The sequence below is a fragment of the Anabrus simplex genome, chromosome 6 (assembly GCF_040414725.1).
Source record: "Anabrus simplex isolate iqAnaSimp1 chromosome 6, ASM4041472v1, whole genome shotgun sequence".
Lineage (NCBI taxonomy): Eukaryota > Metazoa > Arthropoda > Insecta > Orthoptera > Tettigoniidae > Anabrus > Anabrus simplex.
In genome coordinates, this window is record NC_090270.1 from 12898228 (window position 1) to 12915718 (window position 17491).

Sequence of the window (17491 nt, forward strand, 5' to 3'; positions counted from 1 at the left end):
CCGTTAAAGTAGTTAGTGAGATGTGAAGCAAATAACATTACGGTATTAGTTAACCTTAATATTGTGTTGTTGAAACTGTGGAAGGTACACTATGTGGGTACTTTTCAAACGGGCCTACCTTTTAAATTTTAAGAGAAGAGGTGAATTGTTTGCTTTGGGATACATTTAGAAGTCACTGCCGGAAATGTGTATTTCACTATTTGTAATTGAATCTGTGACCAGGGGACTTGTTCACTTGTTCCATTGCTGCCTAGTGATAGTAAAATAGAACTGAAATAAGTTATGTTCAGTAACTTACCATATGATTGTAATGATTTCTTTTAAGAAAGTAATTCCATTGCTTTTGCAGTTTTGAATTTTGGTTTGCCTTGGAAATGGTTACATACTGGTACAAGTTGATTGGATTCTGCCTGTAGGCCATGATTGTTAAGGTGTCTAATCTATATGGTCCGACACCAAAGTTGGCCGGTTTGAGTTCCGTAGAATGTGGACCGGCAGGGTAAGGGAGGTGGTGGTATGCAATTTCTAATCACTAGATTGCATGCCAAAAGCCTGGATTAAATTCCAAACCTCTGTGCAGTGCTCATATGAACTCACGGCATATGAAGGGTGAGGGGAGGAGTAATGGAGTTAGCGGTAATATACTGGTACTGGGCACGGAGCAAGCTTAATTCAGTTTAAAGTTTTATTGCCCACCTAATCAATACTTTTTTTTTTGGTATTGATTAGGTGGTCAATAAAACTTCCATTAAGAAAATGTCTTCCATCACTACGGGCCTAATAATAAGAATTCATTGCTTATACTTGATTCAGTTTACTACATTTCAAACTTGTAATTTTGTAACTTTTTATTTGTTTATGTTGTAGGCCTAATGTATTGAAATTAAAATTTCATTCTTTTCTGAGTTCTGAAGGAAGTTAACTTAGGCTCCTACCTGTTTTTTTTTTCCCCTGACCCTTCATACGACACTGTTGATGATTTGTCCGTTGATGGGGTCATTAAGCATTGAGCAGACTCGTTGGTGTTATTGGACAGGACATGCCAACACCATGTTTCACCCTCCCCCTTCCTCACTATCATCACCACCACCGATTGCCCTGCACCAGGTGAGCCGAACATATTGTCGGACACTACTGGCACTAAAAGCTATCTGTTAAGTAAATAGGTAAAATTGATCTAGGCGCACAAGGGAGGACAGGTCTGTTAGTTTTCCCAATATTTTTACACAAATTTCTTAAAATCCAGTCACTTTTTCTGAAAATTCACTAACTAGCAAAACAAAAAACTGCCTATCACGAGAATGGAAATTTAACAGTTAACTCCATCTGTGAAGCCACGTACGGTAATGAAGACCATTTATACTTTTTTATTATGTACTAAAACTAGCTGACGTACTCATGCTTCGCTAGGGAATTCTACGCTGTATGCAGAATTATAGGTTAAGTGGTGTACACTTAAGTAAGCTGTATTAAATTGGATAGCTCTTAACATCACCCCAGAAACGCAACAGGGAGTCACTTCCATCAGTCACAATCAAGTTGGGGAGTTTTCATTATAATGGCAGACACTCACTCTCCACCTGCCTTTTTACGTCCTCAAGGAAGACTATCTTTGTGGTTTTCCCAACTGAAGTCACTATAGGTCATTACAATGACGTCGGTAGGAATGTTGCAATTAAAAGCAATGCTATCATATGAAATACTCGATCGAATGAAAAAAAAAACACACATTCTGTCACTTTTAACGAACAGTACTACGCTGCCCATCTAACAGTCCAAAGTTCCAGAGCTGGAACGACCAGGCCGCAGACAGCCGTTAAGCGTGCACACTGCTCATTCCAGTCAATACCTCAGAGTAGGGATTAAATTGCTGGAATGATATGTTAAACCAGTGCGTTATGAACCACAGGAATGGCATGCTAAAGAACTGCCCAGCTACTTCCTGCCAATATACATACACAGCAGTAATGATATACTAACAATTTGTTGGTTATTTTGATCCACATTTTCAATACAAATTACAGTTTGTGTTGCTAAGTTGTAATGTTACAACACTAATTTACCAGGACATGTTTCGCTTTTATTCACAAGCATCATCAGCCTATACAATTGCCTCAAGGTTTGTCATATTTGGATTGTTGTTACAAATTTCATTACATTGAATGTAAATCTAATTTCAGTGATAACAATATTTAAAACACAAGAATAATATACACATTAAAAATTATGACAATATGATTAGCAATGTTAAAATGGAGTAACTCTTAATTCTAAAACACATTGACGTCCAAAACACAGTTTTTACAATTTGAAAATTTGGCTAAAATTGTTTGCAATATTAAAATAAAATTGATTCAACTATAATTTGGCATTAAAATTTGAGTCATAAATATAAATATTGGATGTTAATATATAGGAGCCATAGTTTCTGAAGTGCGTTGGTTTCTAGAATACAGTAACATTTCAGTATTGAGAATTTTAGTTAAGAATTGTGCTCTCTAAATAATGTTATTTAAAAAGACTGTAAATTTGCATTATGTGTGATTAGAGTCATGATGATAATCTAGAATTGAAGTCTTGGGTTCGTTGGAAAATGGCTTCTAGATTTGATGAGGCTTGCTGCTGCAGTTTGGCAATTTGATCAGAGGAAGTATTGACATATTTAATTCTTGTTTGTAGCGACCAGACTCTCCGTGGAAGTTGATTGTTTTGATGTAAGTTATGGTTAAAAGGGGCTTCAATCCAAATTTTGAGTATCTGATTATGTTTCTTTCGATTTATAGAATGGAAGAAGCATCTGGAACAAATGGAAATGAACTTAAGTAATATTGTGTGTGTGTTGTGCTTGTAATGTGAGTGTTGATGTTGCATTATCACTTACCCCTTTGTCTGCTGCTACAGAATCTTGTGGACCTTATTGCGTTACTGTGACTATTGTCTGTTGTTTAAACCTAAGAATTTCATTTTTGTTCGTATTGAACTGAGAATGGAAGATAGGAAAACTTAAAAGGGTCCACCTTAACAAGGTGGACCCTTTTAAGTTTTCCTATCTTCTATTGTCTGTTGTGGCTCTACTCCTTGTGTTGTACGTATGAAAGAGCTGTTGTGAAGGGCAGGTAGGGTGTTGAGGGGAAGACACGTTGGGCGGGGCGTTTGCTATTGACATGCTATGTGGTAGGGAATTCTTATCTGTTGTCGAGGTGGGGGTAGAGGACGATCCTGCAGGCGGGGCGTTAAGCTTTGGCGTGTTATGTGGAGGGGGACTTTTTTGCGTTGCCGAAATGGTTTCAGTTGTGACTGTTTTTAGATTGAATATTTTAAAGAATTTGCTTTTATCTGATTTGAGATTTCGTAATAATGTTGGCAACTGCTCTATTAATGGACTTTTTATTTCGATCGCATCATTCTAGTTTTTTCCTTTATTAAAGTATTGATCCAAATAAATATATATGTTTTCGAATTCTGTCATTAGCTTCCCCTTTTTGATTCTTTTGATTATTGTAAGGTCTTTGTCTATTGAGGTGTAATAATGGCCGGTTTCTTTCATATGATTACTCATTGCGGAGTATTTATTGTGTTTTAAGGCGTTAAAGTGTTCCATGTATCTGGTTAGGACACTGCGGCCAGTTTGGCCAACATATGAAGATTTACACTGTGCGCATGTTAGTCTGTATATTCCGGAGCCTTGAAATTTGTTATTGTAGGCATTTACTGTGTTATGGTTAAAAAATAAGTTTTTGTTAGTGTTATATGTTTTAAAGGCTATTTGCATGTCCCGTTTTTTGCATGGGTTTGGGTTTGCTCTCTGGTGAATCTTTGAACTGGTGTAAGTGAAGGTTGCGTATTTGGATTTTTTAGTCTTTTCCGTTGTGAGGTTTGTGGCTATTTTGAGCTTTTCTTTGTTGATGATTAGATTTACTATGTCTGCTTTATATCCATTGGCTAGTGCTAGTTCTTTTATAAAATTTATTTCTTTTGTAAAATTCGCAGGTGATAAAGGTATTTTGTAGGCTCTGTAAACCATACTGAAAAAGGTTGCTTGTTTGTGAGATTTGGGGTGGAGTGAGTCATTTCTTATTGTTATTGGCGTGTGTGTTGGTTTTCTGTATATCTGATAATCAAATTTGGATTACAGTAACATCTAGATAATTCAGTGAGTTGTTTTTTTCGTCTTCTTTGGTAAATTTTACGTATCTATCAATGTTGTTTAAAAATTCAAGGATTTCTTCGCTGTTATTTTTTCGGTTGTCTGTTATTACAAATGTATCGTCAACAAATCTCAGCCAAAGACAGACTCCTTCTATGTTTGGTTTTATTATGCTATGTTCTATGTTATCCATATAAATATCTGCTAATATTCCTGAGCTGGGGTAACCTATGGCTAAACTTAATTGGTGGTAAATTTTATTGTTAAAAGTGAAATAGTTGTTATTTAGTACGAATTTAAGTAGTGTAATAAATTCATCTACTTCTAGCTTACTTAAGTTGCTATATTTGGAAACGTTTGAGTTAATAATTTCGATCGTTTCTTTAATGGGGATATTTGAATACATATTGGAAATGTCAAACAAGCTCATTCTATGGTGGGGTTGTAAGTTGAAGTTTTTTAATCTTTCGCAAAATTCAGTTGAGTTTTTAATTGAGGAGTTACTCTGGAACTTATAATGTTTTTTGCTGATGTATAAATTCTGATATTTTATATGTTGGGCTATTTCTGCTGTTTATAATTGGTCGAATGGGTGTATTGTACACAAAATACTATTTCACCTTTAACAATAAAATAACTAGCACCATCCAATGGATATAAAGCAGACATAGTAAATCGAATCATCAACAAAGTAAAGCTCAAAATAGCCACAAACCTCACACCGGAAAAGACTAAAAAATCCAAATACGCAACCTTCACTTACACCAGTTCAAAGATTCACCAAATAGCAAACCCACTCAAAAAATGGCATATGCAAATAGCCTTTAAAACATATAACACTAACAAAAACTTATTTTTTAACCATAACACAGTAAATGCCTACAATAACAAATTTCAAGGCTCCGGAATATACAGACTAACATGCGCACAGTGTAAATCTTCATATGTTGGCCAAACTGGATGCAGTTTCCTAACCAGATACACGGAACACTTTAACGCCTTAAAACACAATAAATACTCCGCAATGAGTAATCATATGAAAGAAACCGGCCATCATTACACCTCAATAGACAAAGACCTTACAATAATCAAAAGAATCGAAAAGGGGAAGCTAATGACAGAATTCAAAAACATATATATTTATTTGGATCAATACTTTAATAAAGGAAAAAACTTGAATGACGCGGTCGAAATAAAAAGTCCGTTAATAGAGCAGTTGCCAACATTATTACGAAATCTCAAATCAGATAAAAGCAAATTCTTTAAAATATTCAATCTAAAAACAGTCACAACTGAAACCATTTCGGCAACGCAAAAAAGTCCCCCTCCACATAACACGCCAAAGCTTAACGCCCCGCCTGCAGGATCGTCCTCTACCCCCACCTCGACAACAGATAAGAATTCCCTACCACATAGCACGTCAATAGCAAACGCCCCGCCCAATGTCTCTTCCCCTCAACCCCCTACCCGCCCTTCACAACAGCTTTTTCATACGTACAACACAAGGAGTAGAGCCACAACAGACAATAGTCACAGTAACGCAATAAGGTCCACAAGATTCTGTAGCAGCAGACAAAGGGGTAAGTGATAATGCAACATCAACACTCACATTACAAGCACAACACACACAATATTACTTAAGTTCATTTCCATTTGTTCCAGATGCTTCTTCCATTCTATAAATCGAAAGAAACATAATCAGATACTCAAAATTTGGATTGAAGCCCCTTTTAACCATAACTTACATCAAAACAATCAACTTCCACGGAGAGTCTGGTCGCTACTAACAAGAATTAAATATGTCAATACTTCCTCTGATCAAATTGCCAAACTGCAGCAGCAAGCCTCATCAAATCTAGAAGCCATTTTCCAACGAACCCAAGACTTCAATTCTAGATTATCATCATGACTCTAATCACTCATAATGCAAATTTACAGTCTTTTTAAATAACATTATTTAGAGAGCACAATTCTTAACTAAAATTCTCAATACTGAAATGTTACTGTATTCTAGAAACCAACGCACTTCAGAAAATATGGCTCCTATATATTAACATCCAATATTTATATTTATGACTCAAATTTTAATGCCAAATTATAGTTGAATCAATTTTATTTTAAGATTGCAAACAATTTGTAGCCAAATTTTCAAATTGTACAAACTGTGTTTTGGACGTCAATGTGTTTTAGAATTAAGAGTTACTCCATTTTAACATTGCAGATCATATTGTCATAATTTTTAATGTGTATATTAATCTTGTGTTTTAAATATTGTTATCACTGAAATTAGATTTACATTCAATGTAATGAAATTTGTAACAATAATCCAAATATGACAAACCTTGAGGCAACATGTATAGGCTGATGATGCTTGTGAATAAAAGGGAAACATGTCCTGGTAAATTAGTGTTGTAACATTACAACTTAGCAACACAAACTGTAATTTGTATTGAAAATGTGGATCAAAATAACCAACAAATTGTTAGTATATCATAGCATAGTTCAATACGGGTCTAATAATGAGATTAGTTACATGTAAACACAGCAGTAATCCCATCTATCAGAACAAACAATGTAATGTTATTGTTGATCACATTTAGTTTTCTTTGTGATATTAGGGCATCTAATGTAATGACTCCCTCTTGTCTTATTCTTCAAATGATCGTTCCTTGTCGATATGGACCGATGACCACCTTAAGACAAACCATTGCCAGCGATGCTCGGCTTTACCTCCTCTGGGTGGGGGGCAGTATCCCCTGCCTTACTGAAACAATGTTTCTTCAGTGTCCACCTTTTCAGTTCACTATATGTTTTTTATTAATTTACGTAAATAATATTACATCATTACCATGTCTTAAGCGGGACATGTTTCACTTTTTTTTTTTTTTTAAGGCATCTTCAGCTGTTGTTCGTAATATCTAAGATGAATATTGCTAGGATCTTCGGCTTTGTTTGCGATAAAATGCTTAGAATAGTTAGGCTAACATGAATTGCTCTGTCAAAAGGTTAAGCTTGACATCCTTGACATGATTGTTATACTTTAAAATGTTTGATTATATAGGAGTTCAATTCATTGTTACTTATAAGAACGTTGGGCTGGCGTGAATTGCTCAGTCTATAGTGTCCAACGTGTGTGCAACCTGAAAACTTCACAGACTTGATTGTCACTTTTTTTTTAAATGTTAGTTTTTGGGATTAAAAATTCAGTTGTGGTTTCACAGGATTTGTTGATGTGGTCAGTTGTCTGCTTTGTGATGATTAAAATTAAGTAAAACAGGGCTGCCTGCTGTTATATGGGTCGGGAGAGGGGACTTCTTATGATTGTTCTTTCTGTTGTGGACCTTGCAGCTGCTTGCTCCTGTGATGCTTCCCCGACACTTTAATCTATAAAGCCCTGAGTTGTTAGCCTTGTGGAAGTGGGAGAAATTACTATTGTTAGTCATTTTAAATGCTACTTTAATGTTGTGTTTCTTGAATAAGTTGGTGATTTGGTAAAAAGTGAGATTTCCAAAATCATTCTTGCGTTTTGTTTCTCTGGTTAGACACAATTTTGGTTTGTCTGATTTTGAAGATAATTTGGTTAGTAAAATCCTTGCTAAAACCATTATTTTTGACTGTTCAACGAATAGTGTCTGCTTGAGATAGCAAAATGTACTATTCTGTAATGGGTGATGGGTTGAACTCATTGCTGTTCAATACTATTACTTCTTCGAGTTGGTTTCCTATGCAATCATATTGTATGATAGCTGATCCTTATTTCTAGTTATTAATAAATTTTAGTGGTTTAAGGTTTGATTGGACTGTATGTAGTTTACTATGTCAAAACAGTCGGGCAAGTTATATAGGCCAGACTGGCAGGAATTTTAGCATCTGATACCTCGAACACATTAATGCGTTAAAGCATAATATATATTCTGCAATGGGACAACACAGTTATTTTTCAAATATTGAATAGGACCTTAAAATTATACAGAAAGGATACCTACTCAATATTATCGAAGATTGTTTTATACTTTTAGATCAACAGGCAAGTCCAAAGTACAGTTTAATTGAACCAGCAGAAAAAACAAACATATTGTTTGAGTCAATCAATTCTTTTGTCACAAAAGAATATCATAAAAACTTGTAAATGAGCATAACAAACAACCACATCTCCATATCCCCTACTCCCCACTATCACACCGTGCTCTCCCTTCAAATCTAGAAAGCAATAAGCCTGGCACAGAGGAGAATAAACAGTTCGCATTGAACACCTCTGACAACAGGTCAACACAGGCCAATGGGAGTAAGTACAAACTACAATACACTAAACACTACACATATTGCAAACTTTATTAAAGACTGGAAGGTGCTGGAGGAACCATCATTGGCAGACCAGGAGCACATCCAGTTTGCAATAAATGCGAGACTATGTGGGATTGAGATGTACACAGACCCAAAAAGAACTAACTGGGGCAGATACAGAGAAGTTCTAGGGAAGGCTGTACAAAAAATTCCAACTAATGTGAGAGGACAGAAAGAATTGGATGAGGCAGTGGAACTATTAGAAGAGGCCATTATAGACTCATTCCATGACATCTGTCCTCTCAAATAAAAGAAAAACATCAAAAAAGTAAGGGGGTGGAACAACAAACTAGCCAGAATGAGAAAAGAGGTTAGGATGTTGTATAGAATATCATCTAGAAATGGTATGTGGGATGTATATCATAGGAAACTCACAGAGTATAACCTAGAGATATGGAAAGTAAAAAGAAAATCTTGGGGACTGTTCTGTGAGAAAGTGGAATCACACTGAAACAACAAGGCTCCAGATGGTTCTGAAAGCAACCCATATAAATCAAGTGGGGACACTGGAGAAACCAGATGGGTCATTTACTCAGGCAGGGAAGGACACGCTGGAGATACTAATGGCGTGTCACTTTCCTCAAGCTGAGGAGATGACAGAAGAAGAAACGGTTGGAACGGGGGCCGGAGCTCGAAGAGCAGAGTGGAACTGTGCCAACAGAATAATAAAACACAACCATGTAAAATAGGCAATCGACACATTTCATCCTAAAAAGGCTCCGGGGCCAGATGAGATACTTCCGATACTCCTACAGGAAGGACGGGAGATACTCGTCAATGCCCTGACGGTCCTTTACAGAGCTAGTCTGGCTTTAGGGTACGTGCCAAAATCATGGTCTGAAGCTAAAGCAGTATTCATACCTAAGCCTGGAAGGGCAAATAATGCCCAAGCCAAAGGATACAGACCATTATGTTTAACCTCCTTCATGCTGAAAGCAATGCAGAAAATTCTGGATAAATATATCAGAAGAACGGTGCAACTGAACTCAACGTTACATAAAAATCAGTTTGCATATAGACCTGGCAGATCTACTGAAGTAGCACTCCACCAGTTGGTTTGTAAACTAGAGTAAAGCCTAGAATATAAAGAAATGATACAGATGTTGATTCCCAAAGGGAACATGAAACATTTGTCCTGAATGAGTAAATTTATAATACCAATTTAATGGTCCGTTATTGGACATTGTAAATTTTCCATCTAACACATTCTTGGTTGCCTGCATTTTGCCCCTGTGTGGGAATCAACATCTGTATTACCTGATGGCCAGGCAGGTATCAATTTTGGAAATGAGACAAGGTCTCTCATAGTGCATTGGCACTGCTGGTGGCTTCAAGTAGCCAATGCAGTGGCCTCCACGATATGCACTAGCCTTGCGTCTTGATGGGTGTGCTAAGTACGAACTGATGAGCCCAACTTAGCACATGGGCGAAACACAGGCAACCAAGAATGAGTTAGCTGTAAAATATATAATGTCCAATAACGGACCATTATATTGGTATTATAAATTTACTCATTCAGGACCAATGTTTCATAATGTTATAAAGAAATTGCACTGGCGGCATTTCTAGATATGACTCTGTGATCAAAGCATTGGAAAAGAGCAAGGTGAGTAAAACCGTCGTCAAATGGATTAAATCCATGTTGGAAGGAAGATAAAAGCAACCCTGTTTGAAGAAACGCTGACGGTTAGGGCCACCCGAGGCTGTGCTCAGGGAGGAGTTCTTTTGCCTCTGCTGTGGAACCTCGTGGTGAACAAAACCATAGCTATGCTCAACGAGCAAGGTTTTTATACACAAGGATACGCAGATGACCTAGTGATTGTGGTACGAGGCAAGGTGATGAGTGTTATCCAGGACCTCATGCAAAGATCACTTAACCTTGTGGAGAACTGGTGTCGGGAAGAACAATTCTGTCAATCCGAACAAGATAACTCTTGTCGGTTTTACAAGGAGGAGGAAATTAGAGGGAAAGAAATCAATGAAGCTATTTGGACAAGATATATATATGGAAGAACAGGCACTGCACCTAGGTGTAGTGTTAGATAAAAATCTAACCTGGAAACCACATATAGAAAGGAATATAACCCAGGCCAAGAACTTGCTTTATGCATGTAAAAGAGCTGTCGGGAAGACATGGGGCCTAAGACCATCATCAATGGTAATGTGGATATATACAATGATCATTAGACTTTTGATGATCATCTGGTGGCAGAAAGTAAGCCAAGTAAAAGTTGGTAGTAGATTGGATAGCCTACAGAGAAGGGCATGCATAGCCATAACTGGGGCTATAGGAACTACACCGACAGAAGCCTTGAATACTTTACTAGACCTCCCATCACTATGCAATTTCATAAAAGGACAGTCTAGAATGAGTTCATATAGACTGGCACAACCAGAGTGCTGGAATGCACAAAGACCCAATCTAGGACACTGTAAAATTAACAGAGTAATAACAGAGGAAGTTCTACACATGCCTTCTGATCATATAATACCAAAGTACAACTTTGAAAAACCATTTGAGACCCAGATAATAAAAAAAGAAGACTGGGATATCAACAAATGGAATACTGAAAAGAAGATATAGTGTGGTGGACTGATGGCTCAAAGTCTGTGGATGGCACAGGAGGAGCAAGGGAAGACCTGAGAGATCAATCCAGATGAGCCTGGGCAACACACTACAGTCTTTCAAGCGGAAGTAATAGCTATACACGTTACAAATTTCATGTTTGGTCCGTATTGTAACTGTTCGACCCTAAGCTTCTCACTAGAGGAGACGAAAGTTAATACCTTGGGACACATTAATATCGGATAAACTATTTGTGGCTTGCCCGTAAATTGCCACGCAAATAGAAACAATTAACATTCCATGGTTTCCCATTTCTCTATGTGATGTATGGGCGCCAGCATTACAGTTTCAAACAAAACTGTAAAGCAAAATTTATATTTACAGTAGAGTCTCGTTCATCCGACCTTCGCTTATCCGACATTCCGTGTTATCCGACACTGTTAGACTTAATTTCAACTTTTGGTGGAGACTAAATTCAGACACACCCACTGTGGAGGGTGCGACCATGGGACAAGCACTGGCCTGAACGCTGGCTGTAGGACTGGGTTTTTCTCAAGGACAGGTGCAGTGAGTCTTCAGTCAATGTATCGCTTCTCGGCCTCTTGACTAAGATCGAAGTGGTTGGGTGCGGATGTTATAGTTTTCATATCCTCTGTGAGTATGGCGAGTAAATGGAAGAAAGTGACTGTTTCTATGGAACACAAATTGAGTGCATTAAAGAGACTGGACAAAGGGGAAATTCTTCAAAATGTGGCTTCAGATTATGGTGTTGGACGTGTTACAGTAGGGGACTGGAAAAAAACAGAGGGTACCGAGCTCGATAGCTGCAGTCGCTTAAGTGCGGCCAGTATCCAGTATTCGGGAGATAGTAGGTTCGAACACCACTGTCGGCAGCCCTGAAAATGGTTTTCCGTGGTTTCCCATTTTCATACCAGGCAAATGCTGGGGCTGCACCTTAATTAAGGCCACGGCCGCTTCCTTCCCACTCCTAGCCCTTTCCTGTCCCATCGTCGCCATAAGACCTATCTGTGTCGGTGCGACGTAAAGCAACTAGCAAAAAAACAGAGGGAAGAAGTTGAAAAGTTGTGCTCTACCAGAGCAGAGAAAAACAATGAAAAATATCAGTACGAAAAAGTAAGTGAAGCGCTATTTCTTTGGTATCTCAACACCGGGAAAAGGGCCTGCCAATATCTGGCACCATTCTGCAGGAAAAGGCTGTGTATTTCCAGAAGGAGTTTAATGAAGGGGACCCTAATTTTCCTGCCAGTGCTGGGTGGCGTGATCGGTGGCAAGAACGGTATGGTATTAGGTAGATTAATATCTGTGGAGAAAAGTTTCTTTTCGTAAGAGATCTGGAAAGTTTTCGTTTAATACTGCATGTACTGTACAATTGAATTGGTGATTTAATAAACAGAGCACCGTAAAAGATGTCATTATTTTAGCCTCCCTGTTTGTTTTAGTTCATTTTCAAAGTTATTCTGTATTATCCGACATTTTTGGTGATCCGACGTACTCCAGGTCCCGTTTAGGTCGGATAATCGAGACTCTACTGTACTTGCATAGAGAGTTATACTTAAATCACAGGGGTAGGATTTTAAATAATTAACCATTAAGTATCGTTTGAGAAAAAAAATTAACGCAATATAAAATACAAATGAATTTATTATACAAAAAAAATGAGATGAATTGGAAAAGTTCCTTAAAGCGTGGAGGGATTTAGAATTTACGTTACTGAAATTACTAATTGCTTGCTTTATCTAATTGAAGCTCACCAATTGCAGTTTCCGTTGAAGTCATCTGGTTTCCGTGGTTACTCGTTCTCTTCTTCTCGATGTAGAATTTGCTCCATGGACATCCTTCCTTCTCTGATGTGGTACGGGTTATCTGGACTAGCACTCCCTAATTGCCTAGTCTTTAAATTAGACATTGGCCCTATACTTGACAAAAACTGATCAGCGTTGATCGTATGAGGAGAAAATTCAGAGATATGAATTTTTCCATGTTAGTAGAAATCTCAATCCAACTGAGCTATACTATTTATACGGTACAGACTTGTACCAAATTCCATGGACTTGAACTAAACATAGTTCTTCGTCCAGAAGATTTACTGAATATAACACAAGCCGTAAGCCTGTTTTGTCTCACGCAGATCCGATAACATAACCGCAGCTAAGTACTGTATCGAAGCGACAACACACTGTACAAAAAAAAACCTATGTCTCGGAGAGACCACACACTGTCTCAAAATCAATAACGTCGTTCAAAGTAGATGTTCACAGTAGAAGTTCTAATAGTAGTTAGGTTCTCAGCAGAAGTAGCGTTGTGAGTGAGTATCCGTGACTCCGTGTTAGATAATATCACCGGGCTCTCCCCACTCTTGGTAACAGCTCAATCTCAGATCTCTATATAACGAAGCATCTGATTCGTAGATCACATTATCATCTCCCTCTTCTTTCTTCTTGACAAGACCAGTAGGCATGGCGATGATGTAGCTTTCCGCATAGCAAGCCTCACGTGCGGGTCGCTGTTTACTGCCTTGGCTCATGAGTTTAACCCAATGACTCATGTAATTTTCCCCCGCTATAAGAATAACCTTTTCCGTATACACAAGTATGAGATGAAATGACAACAACTGTGTCTCAACATATTGACCATATTTAGCCTACAGTACATAATGAATTCTTACCCTACCTAATATAATAATTTAAATAATAAATGATGTTATAATTATATAATATGATTGCAAAAGCCTTATTTACAAATGCTTGACGTTGAATAAATATGATATTACGAATAATTGCCGATGGCAGATAAACTTGATATCAAATGATATCGTGTAAAATGATAGTACACTAAATTAGTAGGGCTGGAGAAGCCTGGACGATTACAGTATTGAACTGTACATCTTAAACTAGTGATAGCTATCACAACATGTCTTGAAGAAAATCTGAAAATGAACTACAGGAATAAGAACATTTTCATTTTTACAGACAGCCAAGCGGCCAGTAAGGCACTAGAAGCAGTCCGGATAACATCCAGAATTGTCTGGTATTGCCACTCACTTCTTCTGACGCTCTCAAAGTACAACATTGTCAAAATAATATGGGTACCAGGGCATGCAGGTGTAGGAGGAAATGAAGAGACCAGGAATGGGGCAGAAACACACTTTGTAGGCCCAGAACCTGTATGCGGGATTTCCTATGGGCAAGCCCGACAAAAAAGAAACAAATGGAAAACTTTAAAAATACTCCAGAATGCGGGCTTGCAAAGGACCAAACAAGAAGCATACTAAAGAACTGTTGAAACTCAGCAGAGAAAATATAAGATGGGTAGTAGGACTGTTGACAAGACACTGCCATCTGAGAAAACACCTGCATAGAATTGGAGTAATAAGAGACAATATATGTAGAAAATGTAATGGAGCAGAGGAATCGCCTGAACACACACTTTTCGAATGTGAGGCACTGGGTAAAAACAGACTCTCCACTCTAGGACTACCAAGTGAAGAGAGAGAAAAATCCACGAAGACGCAATAAGAACAACCTGCAGCTTTGTGAAGGGAGCAGGTCTATCTAGGTGGGAATGAAGGAAAAACATGGTAGCAAAAGATGTTAGAGGTGGACGTTAATTAGGAAGTAATATTTAGAGGCCCCATGAAGAAGTAGTACAAACTAGAATATTACTATCACACACATAGCTTCATTTTTCTTTCGTTAGAGGCATCAGCCTTTCTTCTTCAACCTGCATTCATACAATAGTCGTTCAACACTTCCTGATCTCCTGATTCCTAATCGATGTATGAAAAAATAAGCAGTACCAGTAAAGGATGTTCCCTTGCAAAATAATAACCCTATGTTATGTTAATTTTGTAATAACACATTAACATCAAATAAGAGTGGGCACAGAGCCTAAATTACAGAATTCATTTTCCGACAAACATAATCAGAAGGACTTTACAGTAAATTTTATGTGAGCAAGTGACCTTTTCATTAACAAGGAAAAATGTTTTTCACAATGTATTATTTCTATATGAGCTTCAGTAGGTTTAGGTTTTTAAGAACTATATTAGACCAACGGGCAATATCAAGACAACCTGCAAATTTTCCATAGTTGTGATTAGAAGAAATATTTTCACAACATGATGAACAATAGGCTGCAAGAAACATGTTAGTGATTAACATTTCTGTCAAGTTTGTGACGAAACAAAATTCTAGTGAAATGTTAATTTTTAAATATTAACTTTTTGTATGTGTGTGTTAGCTGAAGGTGGGAACCAAAACTAATCCTGTATAATGAAACAGTCTACTTAATACAACCAATATTAAGAAACTTTAATTGAAATTAGAAATTGAGACTTACATGGCAGCGTATTGTGGGTCTAACCAGCACTGAATTAAGGCACGATATTGCCATGATGATCGCCAACCTTCGATAGGAGAAGACTTTATTTTAAATTATAACTTATAAATTTCATTTTTGTTCTGTATTGAAGTGCAATTATAAGAAATAAACTGACAAGAGGGTCCACCTTTTCAATACAATCACTATCAGCCATATTCAATCGTTTTTGCGATGTGGCCTCTGTAAGTCCGAAGCAAGGTAGTTTTTCATGAGGTCTCTCCATCTGGGACAGTCTTGAGCGATGTTCTGCCAATTGATCCCAGTAATCTTCCAGATGTCTTTATCCCATCTGTCCGGTGGTCTTCCCTTTGGGCTCAGATGATCTTTCGGACTTCACTCAAGCACAAGCTGTGTCCACCTAGCATCAGTTCTCAGAGCAACATGGCCTGCCCACTGCCATTTTAGGGTAGCCACCCTTTCTAAAATCTCACTGACCTTTGTGACTGACGAGATGTAATCAGCTCTCTTCCTGTCTTTCTTTGTGAAGCCTAGCATAAACCATTCCATAGCTCCTTGGGCTGCTCTTGAGTTTTTGCTTAAGATACTCGCTCTTTGTCCAGGTTTCACAAGTCAGTACAGGGAGAACACTCTGGTCAAAGACTGTCTTCTTTAGGTGGGTTGGCATGTTGGATTTGAAGATTGAAGAATTTCTTCCATAGATTTGCCATCCTAGTATGATACATCGGAAGATTTCTGGTCTTACATCCTCTTTCATGTTTACAATATGACATACTCGTTGACCTGTTCTAGTGTGGAGTTTCTCACATGTAGCTTTCTTGCTGGGGCCCATTTTTTGAGCATTACTTTGGTTTTATGAAGGTTCATGGATAGTGCCACTTTTTGACAGGCTGAGACAAGATCTTGTATTAGAGTTTGTTGTTCATGGATGTCGTTGGCCAAAAGTGTAATGTCGTCTGCAAACCTTAAATTATTCAGCTATTTCCCATTGATTTTGATGTACCTTGCCAGTTGACTTTTGATATGGCCGTTTCTAATACTGCTGAGAACAGCTTGGGAGATATGGGGTCGCCTTGCTTTACACCTCTTTCAATGCAAAAATCCGTGGTTGGCACATTGATGTTCATGAAGGCTGAAGAGGTCTCGTAGATATGCTGGAGTACTCAACACAGTGTTCGGCTAAGGCTTACATAACAGCAGCGTGGCTCACCGAGTCAAAAACCTTTTCAAAGTCCACAAAGGCTAGACAAAGCGGCATTTGATATTCATTACTTCTGCTGATAACTTCACATAGGGTGAGTATGTGGTCTATTGTTCCAAAACCTCGGCAGAAACCTGTTGTTCAATTTGATTTGTCAATACGTTGGTGAAAACGTTGTAAAAGACAGAGAACAAGCTAATAGGACAATAGTTTCTGATGTTTCTTACAGGAGAATTATCATTGCTCTATTCCAAGATGGAGGGATAGACAAGACGTGAATATTTTTCATCACCAGGAAGTTTGAGAACGCTACCTGCGACTGATACCTTTTTCATACTGTTTATAGGATGTCTGACCTCAGATGTGGAAACCTCCGGGACTTGAAAATGTTGGATAAGTCAGGTAAAGACAGGTTATCATCAACCTTCTCATACAACTTGCTATAAAAGTTTCTGATGAACTCAAGAAGTTCTTCCTTTAATGTTGTCCCCATGTAATGGAATTAATTGCTTCTTGCCGATTTGTAGCTTCCTTTGAGCAGACTTTAAACTTGTTTTTACGGATAAGCAAGTTCTTAGAGTATCTTCATTCAGTTTCTCTAAGTTGGTTTTAATTCTCTTATGGTTTTGCACAGTTCAGAGTACTGTATTTTGTCACAGTCACACTGAATTTTCATTTCTCTCCTCTTCTTTAGCAGGTTCCTGGTATCGTGACGGAGTTTCTTATCCCGGGTGTTATTCTTTTTCAAGCCTCCAATTACTTCAGCAGTATCCATTAGCATTTTTGCCAAATTTTCACCAGTTGTTTCATGTAGGCTTTGTTGAAGATGTTTAAGATTTATTTGTTTCTTTTTCTCCCGCACTAGTTTTGTTCC

At 37.8% G+C, this 17491-nt stretch overlaps 1 protein-coding gene across 1 annotated transcript in view; it reads left to right on the forward strand.

Annotated features, from left to right (window-relative positions):
- TyrRS-m (Tyrosine--tRNA ligase, mitochondrial) overlaps nucleotides 1-17491 on the forward strand; it is a 230836-nt gene that overhangs the window by 1164 nt on the left and 212181 nt on the right. The gene's annotated exons all lie outside the window — the stretch shown is intronic.